This window comes from Physcomitrium patens, chromosome 1, assembly GCF_059467195.1.
Source record: "Physcomitrium patens ecotype Gransden chromosome 1, ASM5946719v1, whole genome shotgun sequence".
Taxonomy (NCBI): domain Eukaryota; kingdom Viridiplantae; phylum Streptophyta; class Bryopsida; order Funariales; family Funariaceae; genus Physcomitrium; species Physcomitrium patens.
Genome location: NC_143410.1, coordinates 14,249,940 through 14,257,444, shown reverse-complemented (window position 1 = coordinate 14,257,444; position 7,505 = coordinate 14,249,940). Strand labels below are relative to the sequence as shown.

General features: G+C 37.5%; 1 long non-coding RNA gene across 1 annotated transcript; it reads left to right on the top strand.

Annotated features, from left to right (window-relative positions):
• The first annotated feature begins 2,318 nt into the window (after nucleotides 1-2,318).
• Nucleotides 2,319-6,894, top strand: LOC149989885 (uncharacterized). Its single transcript, XR_016503096.1, has 2 exons — nucleotides 2,319-5,683; nucleotides 5,852-6,894. It is a non-coding gene; the product is annotated as an uncharacterized LOC149989885 (long non-coding RNA).
• The last annotated feature ends 611 nt before the right edge of the window (nucleotides 6,895-7,505 follow it).

Below are 7,505 nucleotides of genomic sequence, written 5' to 3'. Positions count from 1 at the left end.
AAGCAAGTTTGGGATCTTGATTGTCACTTGTCAAAACAGAGATTCGTACCGTAAAGCATTCTGCAAAAGCTTTATCAGCTTCAAAAGGTTTTCAACAATATCGAAAATGGTTCGGAATGTTTCGTTAATTGGAACCCTTGCTAATTCTGTATCTGCTGGGAAAATTAGAATGTCCAACGAGATGTTTAGATTTGAATATGTTGCTGATCGGAAGCCTTTAATCGAAGTTTCAGTGGGGGATTCTCTCTATTGTTTTCTTTGATCTTGCTGCACGCAATTTGTGTTGTTGCCTACCGAACGCTCTTGCAAGTGGGTACCATGCATTTACTAGCTATGTTAGACACAATCTTTGGACTTAAACCGTGTATTGTGACACATGTTAATAATGACCGTGTATGATACTATTTTCATATCTCCTCACCAAGTGAACTCCGTTTGATCCCTCATTGTTGTTGTAATAGGTAGCTATTAGATCTCACAACAAGGTTTAAGGTGCAAAAAAATGCATTCGCAAAGAAACCCACAGCAATGACTCACGAAGCAGCAGGAATAAGAAAAGCAGAGTTGAGCAGGTTGCTTCGTTTAGCTATTTCAGTCAAAGCTTCCCAAGCAATTTGAATTGGCGGAGAATTTATAAGGTCAGTCAGCTTGAACATACCTCTAATACTCATGTTTGGATGTAATGCAAGTCTACGCAGAAAGCCCGCTTGAAAGGAAAGTGCCGGGGCCCGTTTACACAACATTTTCGTTAACAGTGTTCAATTCTTCATTTTGCACCATTGGTTGAGGTGCTATTTCCTACTAGAATTTGCCTTCAGCTCCCAACATTCAACAATAATCTCGTGCGGCACACATATTAATTACGTAGCCGGTCTCTTTCAAAACTGTGCATCATCAAAAAGGCGCAATGCAAATCCAGTTCAAAAACAATATAAGGAAGTCAAATTGTGGTCGCTACCACCAAGGAAAGTTTCAAACAAACTTAATGATATCTGGGTTTTGAATGAGCCTTGAGAATGTGTCAAATCTGTCAGAGGGTGGTTGAGGATCATAGGATTTGATGTTGCTCATGCCTTTGATCTTTTTATCTTCTTCTTCTCCTCCTCCTCTGATTTGAATTCTTATTTTGATTTATGGTGGTGCATTCATCTCTTACGAAGACTGAGTTTGAACCCAACTTCTAAAGCAATGAAGGAGCACGCAGATGGCAGGAGTATGGATAACACCCTAAGTACCTGAATAGCAGGAAAGATAAAAAGGGGGAAATTGTGAAGAAATTTCCACTGACTGATTGGCATTCCCTTTTGCTGTAGATAACATTTGTCTCCCTCACACCTACTTCATGGCATCATTCTCTCTAACCAAAACGTTAATATATATATATATATATATATTCATTCATCAGTCCTCTCTATAGCTACAAAACAAAATTTTCAACTTTTTTTCAATTTCTTAAACAGAAAAAATTACATTGTCAAAATATCTTCCCAAAAGTTTTTGTCCAAAATGTTAATCAATCAAAACTATCTTGAAACTCTTCCAATTAGTACATGTTTAGAACTGACATGGTAATATTAGAATAATACATTCTTATTATATTTTTTCAAAAATTATAAAACTTTTAATTGAATAATTAATTGCAATCATCATAGATATAATAAGCAATCTATCAAAAAAAGATTGTAAGGGAATATATGGATATATATATATTTATTTATTTATTTATTTATATATTTATATAATAATTAAAATTAAAACCAAAGATTATTCAAAATTAGAGGTTGAAACTTGCATAGTTAGTTTTATAGCTATATATACACATGCAAGGTAATTCTTTTATGTTGTCTAAAGAAAAAATTTAAAACCATGGGGTTATCAAAGGATATTTCTAATGCCACTACAATTTTTGTTACTATTGCCACAATTTGCAATTCACCACACAAAATCACATTTTTTGCTATTGCTATTACAACCAAAAAAATAATTGAAATAATTAATAAGAACAAGTTGTGGCAGTAACAAGAATTGTGATGACATGTAATAGATGATAGATAGAATTGCAGTGACAACAATAAAAACTGTGGTAGCATTAGCAACACCTTTAGTAAATATTATTTTATATTTTTATATTTTAAAATATGGGTGGGACATTAAAGAGGGTGAGTTGGAGTTAGTGGTGCTGTTTTTTGAGCTTTGGGAGAGAGTTTGGGAACCAAGAAAGGGAGGCCACTTTGCACAAGTTTCCACATAAATGTCCTACTTTGCAAAAAATCATTGGAAACAACCAACAACAACATCATTGTACCCCACCACACTCTAATTTCTTTGTCTTCCTATATCTTTCTCTTTCTCTATGTGGGTATATTTACTAATTTGTTTATTTGTTTGCTTTCATAAGCAGAATGATGGCCATGACGTATACTAACCCCCCTCAGACAAACATTGAAACTCCCTGCCCCATTATTTCAAAATTTGAACGCCACATTCAATGGTGATTTATTAAGTGGTATTATTATTAGGGAGTAAAGCACATGCCCATTTAAAAAGGCACCTCCAATTGTATGGCTGACCCGGGCAGCCAATAAGAATGTCGCTGCCCGGAGAGAAAAGCACCTCTGCCCGCTACAATCCACCGAGCCACTCTGTTCCATGGCCAGCTTCGCTATAGGCTTCGCAGTTCTCTGCGGTCCGGAGGAAAACTATCAGCCCTGCCCGATTGGGCTGCCCAATGAGCTTCGGCTCCAGGGATCTGACCACGCGGGCAGGTTAGCCTCGGTACCGAAGCACATGCTATGGCCCGGACCGAAGCTGGGGTCGTCTCTGTGAACCCAACAAAAAATATATATATATGAAACCATAAATTGGAAATGCGAGCGAGCTTCTCGCAATTGTGGCATCGGGCCTTTTTGTCCTGGATTATCGTGGACACGTACTTTGAGCGAGAATAAAGTTCCCCGTGTTCTGCTCGAATGGCGCGGGCAGTTTCGAATTTGTTTCTAATTGGTACGTGGCGAGAATCGCCGGACTGGTTCTTCCAGTCCAGGCTTGCTCGAACGAGGAAGGCTTAAATAAGTCTCCGAAAGTTTCAGCAGGTGGAGTTGTGAGCTCTGACATCGATGCATTTCTTCTCTTTTGTGTTCTGTGACCACCTAATTCTGGTGTCGAAGGGAATATAACTCATGTAATCGGAATGGTGTTCCTTTATTCATTCTAATTTTGCAAGGGATTTTCGTCTTCTAATTATTCCAAGTGACGGGGTGTGGAAGGGATGTGTGTGAGGGTTTCCATGGTATAGTTTCTTTGTCTTATGGCAGATCTCTCAAGCATCTGGATCGTTGTTGTTAGTGACGGCCATTCATTACGTTGTGTGTTACGCATCTCGTCTTCGAGTGGAACCATACTCATCAAGAAAACACTCTTTAAGTTCTCTGTTCCGTTCTCATTCCCGTTGAAAAAACAGTGGTCGTGGTAACTACCAGGATCTACCCAACTTTGTTCACCATCCCCAAGCATGTTTGTTCTGTCTAGTTTTGATGGAATCTCTCTTTTTCCCATTTGACTCTGGAGAAAAGAAATAAAAATAAAACAAAACTGTATGGTCTTGAAACGGTCTAGCAACACATACTGCAAAAGATCACCACCGAAATATCACTGTTGGATATATTTCATAATTGGAACAACAGCTGAGAGTGGAGTTGTAAGAAAAGACAAAACGGCTCGGATTAGACAGGATGAGGCAGGCTTGCAGTGCAGAATAGGGAGAAGAAAGCCTGAAGGAGAAATAGAGATTGGGATCCAGAACAAGAGAGCAATAAAAATAGCAGAGGACAGGGAGGGACAAGAAGCAGACTTTGATGGGAAAAGAGCTTAGAAACCACCGGAATTGTGCATCCCATGTGCTCTCCAGCGTGAGCCCAAACTCCCCATGTTGATGATTCACACAGACCATATTTAGCTTCTCCACTCAACGCAAGTTGCTGCAAGACCCTAATTTCTAAATTGCCCTAGTGTGTGCAGCAATTATTTACCACTTAGTCGAATTCCTTTTAACCTGCCCTAGAATCAGCAGCTGCGACCATAGATTCATAAATCTGATATATGAAAAACCTGCTCAACTCTCTCTCCCTCTTTCTCATTCTTTAATGGAGTCACTTTTTCTTTTTTCTTTTTTTTTCTCTTTAGTCTTTTTTGGTTTTGTTTCATTTTTCCCCTACAATTCTTTTTTGCAGGTCAGAGTAAACAGTATATGGTAGAAATACCGAACTACGGTGAGTTAAATCGTCACAATCAATTCATGATCTTGACCCGCAACAGGAGAGACTCAGATCAATGCTGGCCCTTGGCCAGCAGGGGTCCCATGACACAACCTGGCATGAAATCTCAGCACCTGCTTCGAAATGAAGCTCTGCAACAAAGCACATGAAGCAGACCTGGAGACACGGGACCCATATCCTGTGATGGAAGAGCTTGAGCTTCAGCCAAGAAAGACCACACTGCTTCTGTGTCCATCCACCTACTTCGGGGACATTTCCTGCCCATTCGGCAAGTGCGTGAGATCACTGAAGCCAAGCAAATCATTGAGGGCCCTTGGGCTGGACCACTAGAGCACACAGTTGTAAGTTATTGGCTGAGGGCGGAGGACACCGAGGACTGCTGAAAATTCATGGAAGTCCAAGTCCCGACATTGACGGAATCGTTCGTTCTTGTGCGTTGCCGGCCACATTAACGATGAGTGGATCGATGGAGAGAGTCCGGCGTTTGCTGCTAGCAGAGCTGAAACTGACAATTCCTGACTTAACATCCATGTGGGTGTCGGATCTGCAGGTGAAGAAGACAGAACCTGATACAGGTTCATGTGGTTCTTGTCAGGTGGGAGCAATTCGAGTTCATGATGCGGATGGAATTTTATTATGTTGTGAAGAATCAGAGTAGTCTGGGCCAAGTTGAGGGATTGAGAGGGCGTCAGAGAAGAGAGAGATAGAGCGAGAGACACACATACACACAACCACACAGACGCACACAGACAGACAGGCTTGTCAGGAGAAATTCTGAGGGTAGGGAGTGCAAAATCACGGGCTGTTCGCCAAGCTCACACACTGTCAGACGCTCATCAGTGGAGCTGGTAGGCAAGTACTTTGCCATTGTTGATGGAGCTAGACAAACAGCCATGCAGTGCAACGAAAGGGAATAATGATGAGCACGCCGGGGCTGATGTTAAACGGGGAAGCAATTAATGAGAAAAAAGTTTTAGGAAACCATGTCACAGCCTTCCAGGGGAACATGACAAACTTCGAATTCCTTCTCTGAGTGTCCCCAACTGGAAACTCTGTCGAATGCATGCTGCGAAGTGATTGCAGGCTTGGTGCCAGACAGAACTCAGATGCTTTTTCCAGGATTTGAATTCAACACTGAAGAGGTTCAGAACGACCTGTTTCAGGTTTCTCACTTTATGGTCCGAGATTCAAACAGATAAGCAGGTGCTTACGCAATCCAGCAATTTATTCTTCCGCAAGCGCCATGCGTAATTGTTTTTTTCAAGTAAGGTGACAAAATCATAAGACATCTCAACTTGCTGAAAGATAACTTCTCGATGGATTCGAAACTGACATCCAGAAATGTTCAATCCATATCTTTCGAAACTGTGAGCCTGGAGTGTCATGAATCTCTTTGCTCGGGCCGACAGGTGAACTATATGCTCCACCAACCTCTGCATGAGAACTGCTACGTGATGAAGAAACACATTTAGTTTGTTTGAATATTAATAGTCATAATAATTTAATCATCATAGGGGAATTACCGAAACATATCCATATCATCCTTTCTCCTGACGGTTTGTTTTTCGGATTCAAAGGCACCCAAGGTTATCCAAACTCCAGAGTACAGTTCTCCTCAGAAAAGCAGGAAAACGCAAGGCTGGAAGAAAGCAAAGAAGTGCTATGCAATCTAAACACTACGTGCTGCAGGAAGCTAGAGGTAGGCATATCCAGAAAGACATGCCACCACCAAGTCTCAACAGCTTTACCTTCATTATCACCCTGGCTTTCACCACCATGATTTCTCTTCCCTTTTCCCCCTCTCTCAAATTATTATTGTAGTTGTTATTCTGTTTTTTTTTCTTTTACCGAAATCCTCCAGATTTTCAGACTTTCTGCAAACGAGAGCTCGGGTGAATCCTCAATAAGGCTGGCTTGCTAGTGGTCAAATGAAGTGGGGGGCGGATCCTGGCAGGGTGAGCACTATGAGAGCAGGGCATCTCCTGCAATTCTACGACAATGTACTCGTTGGTATAACCTGATATTTATTGTACATGCATTCAACGCATTTGATACAAGTAATAAAATGCACTGTTTAATGCTTAATAAGTATTAATAAGATTTACCTAGTAAGAAGTGATTAAATTTTATTTTCATAATAAAATATTCAAAATAAAATGTTGCTTTATTCAAAACTAATTTAGAGAGTTTTACAAAGTTATAATTTACACACAAACATGAAACCTTTATATTTTTAAAAGTGTTTATGTATGTTCTATCTTATTTTCAAAGAATGTTTTGGAATAAACAACACTTGTTCTATTTGAAAGTCTCTATTTACATTGGTCTCTTAATCTTCAGTAAAAAAAAACCTTTGTTTCTCTAAGAGTGTATTTATACTTTTTGGTTCTTCATATGTAAATATATTTAAATATTTTATAGAACAATTATTTCATTCATAAGGTATGGACTCTTCTATTGTGCCCTTTGTACATGTGTGTGTGTTTTTTTAAAAGTCTATTTTTAATGTTGCTTGTATTATCAACGATATCATTTTATCACTAATGCCTTTTTCATTTTAAACACAAAATTATGGTCTCTAAACCTCAATGTTATATATCATAGTAAATTCTGTAATATTGTGATATTAGAACTATTAAAATTATATGCAAAAGAATTTTTGTTTGTATCATGCAACTTTCTTTGAAATCTATTTATTGAATCAAATATAACTTATGAACTTGAATTAATAGATTCTTTCAGGAAATTTTTATTCCATTTATTAATTTACAATTTTAAAAAACTTACATTAAGAATCTATTTAGATATCTATTTTTTATATAAGGTAATTTTTTTAAGCTCCAAATATATGTCAAGAACTATCTTATTTCTTTGTTTTTATATATATATATATATATATATATATATAATTACATTTAGACAAAATAAAATATCAAAATTTTAAAACTATTATTTTTATAAAACAACCCTTTTGATGTATTCTATTATAATTTTTAATACGTAATTTTTCAATTTTTTTATTCTAATCTTAGTCTCATTAAAGTCCAATTTAATTATCTTTAAGTTAATTAAAGCACACATTAAGATAAGCAATAATTATTAAACTTTAGTAAATATAATGTAAAGAATTAAATAAAAGTTCTAAGTTTAAGAGATTTTTATTAAATATTTAATAGAAACTTTATCACATATTTTCAATATATATATATATATATATATATATATATTTGT